The following is a 2500-nucleotide window of genomic DNA, read 5'->3' as shown; positions in this document are numbered from 1 at the left end:
GGATATTAGTGCTTCAATGGCTCATCCTATAAGGTGATTGTTTATAACTTGTTTGCATCTGATTTTGACTCTTTTCACATGTTTTATTGACACGCAGATGATGATGTTGATGTTACATGAAGAATCCTTCACAAAGCGACATTCTCTTTCCCGCCCAAGGAAGCACAGTGGGAGACATATTTTATCAATACTGTTACTATGTAGCTCCATACCGTTTTATCATTTTAAATCACAAAAAAAAACTTTGAAGTTCTCCTAAATACTCGAAAGAAAGGTATAAAAAAAAAGAAAGGAAGCTGACTAAATGCTGGTTGGGATGGAGAAAAAAACAAGTTGCTGTGCATAATCTTAAATTCAGAATATAGAAAAGAAGTAGTCCTAGTGTGTTTATTTGCGCAATTTGAATAATTGTCTTGAAGCCTAAAAATTTAGTAGATCGTATGTTGAAGACTTCCAAGGCAGGCCTTAAATACACAAGTTACTGCGATAGAGAGTTTTTTTTACTTGGTTCACTCTTCGAGAAAAATTGTTATGGATAATCGTTCTTGGCAAAGATATGTAAGACATTTATTTTCAAACATCTGTACCTAAAATTGCATCGTCCTTTTAATTAAAAATGAATAAGTAAACTGTGTCTGTGGTGGTAAGGGTTGATACTGGTTCCATCGGGTTTAAAATTCATTGCGGTGTTCACTGTTAGCCTTACAACCAGTAATTATAAGATCATTAGTGCAGCCCCCTAAAACGTTGAAAAAACCCTCACAAGTAAGAGGTCTCTCAGTAAGTGTCAAAGTGTTACATTTAGGGTTTGAAAACGCATTACAATCAGCTGCTGCAAATGATTCAAAAAGTCTTAAAAATCCTTACGTTCAGGGGTTAATGCCTGGACGTATAATTTATAAATCCTCATGTCCAGCAGTTATACAACCTTTCGTTCGAGTACAAGCCTTTTGTCTAACTTAACACCTTCAAAAGCAACTGGTCCAGATGGTATTTCATCTTTTATCCTGAAAAAATGTTCAGCAGTGATTGCACCTTCACTCGCTGCTCTGTTTAATCTCTCTCTTCAACAGGGCAAAGTTCCATCTGAATGGAAAATGGAGAATATCGTTCCTATTCCTAAAAAGGACAATCTACAAGATGTCACCAATTACAGGCCTGTATCTCTACTCTCAATAGTTTCTAAGGTACTTCAACATTTGATCTTTACTCACGTTTCTAACTTCGTCAAAACTTCACTCTATGATCTTCAACATGGTTTCCGTCCTAACAGGTCTTGTGTAACCCAACTTCTGTGTGTTTTTCTTGATCTTGGCCATGCTCTTGATGCCGGTAGTGAAAATGACATTATTTATGTTGATTTTTTTAAGGCTTTTGACTCTGTTTTTCATCGCAAGCTTTTCTTCAAATTAGGTTGTTTTGGTACTTCAGGTACTCTTCTAGATTGGTTTGGTGACTATCTTCATGATCGTAAACAACATGTTGTTGTTGAGGGTGTCTCAGGGAACTTAAGAACCACGACGACGGCTTAGTCGACGACGTCTATTGACCGGGAAAGGACTGGAACGACAACGACGGTTTCGGCGGGAAAATAGAAACTTAAGAAGCGGTCAGCCGTTACGACGACGACGATACTGATTGCAAACTGTTCCTTCGAAATGGCGTCCTTTAAAGCAATGCAAGAACTTCTTTTATTGAGCCATACGTCTAATTTTATTGACAATGAAGAATATTTACTGTTCTATGATCTATTCGACTCGAAAAATCCTTGCTTTCCATATGAGGATTATTCAATGTTCGCGCTGGATGAAATGACCGACTCCGAGTGTCTGGCAGAGTTTAGATTTAAGAAAAGAGACATTCCTTTAATTGCAGAAGTTCTTGGCGTTCCAGAGACCATACGGTGTGAACAAGGATCTACTTGTGACGGCATGGAGGGTCTTTGCATGCTCTTGAGACAGCTGTCATTCCCCTGCAGATATGGGGATATGATTCCCAGATTTGCGAAGCCTGTCCCCGTGATCAGTATGGTGACTAACACTGTGTTAGACTTTATATATGACACCCACGGTGCTAGAATAACTCGATGGAATCATGATATCTTAGGCCCTGACCAGATGGAAATGTACGCTGCAGCCATGAGCGCAAAAGGTGCCCCTCTACAAAATTGCTTCGGCTTTATAGACGGCACAGTGAGACCGATCGCTCGGCCTGGGGAAAATCAAAGGATCCTGTAGAACGGACACAAGCGGGTACACACTTTAAAATTTCAGCCAGTTGTTTTACCCAATGGCTTGATTGCCAATATGTATGGTCCAGTAGGTAAGACCTGAATTTTATGGTATTAACCTTCCACATCATTTAACACAAGGTTATGTAACGTAAGGTTAGCTTACTGTATGCCGTATATGCACAAGTAAACAAATGTTAAAGGTTTATGATCACAACCGGCTTTTCTTTGATTTCTTGCAGAGGGCAGAAAACATTACGCATCCATGCT

The 2500-nt window shown here is 39.1% G+C and overlaps 1 pseudogene; it reads left to right on the top strand.

The window, feature by feature from the left end:
- The first annotated feature begins 1658 nt into the window (after window positions 1–1658).
- LOC137989165 (uncharacterized) overlaps window positions 1659–2500 on the top strand; it is a 1226-nt pseudogene continuing 384 nt past the window's right edge.

Source organism: Montipora foliosa, unplaced genomic scaffold (assembly GCF_036669935.1).
Source record: "Montipora foliosa isolate CH-2021 unplaced genomic scaffold, ASM3666993v2 scaffold_442, whole genome shotgun sequence".
Taxonomy (NCBI): domain Eukaryota; kingdom Metazoa; phylum Cnidaria; class Anthozoa; order Scleractinia; family Acroporidae; genus Montipora; species Montipora foliosa.
This window is presented reverse-complemented; position numbering and strand designations above follow the sequence as displayed.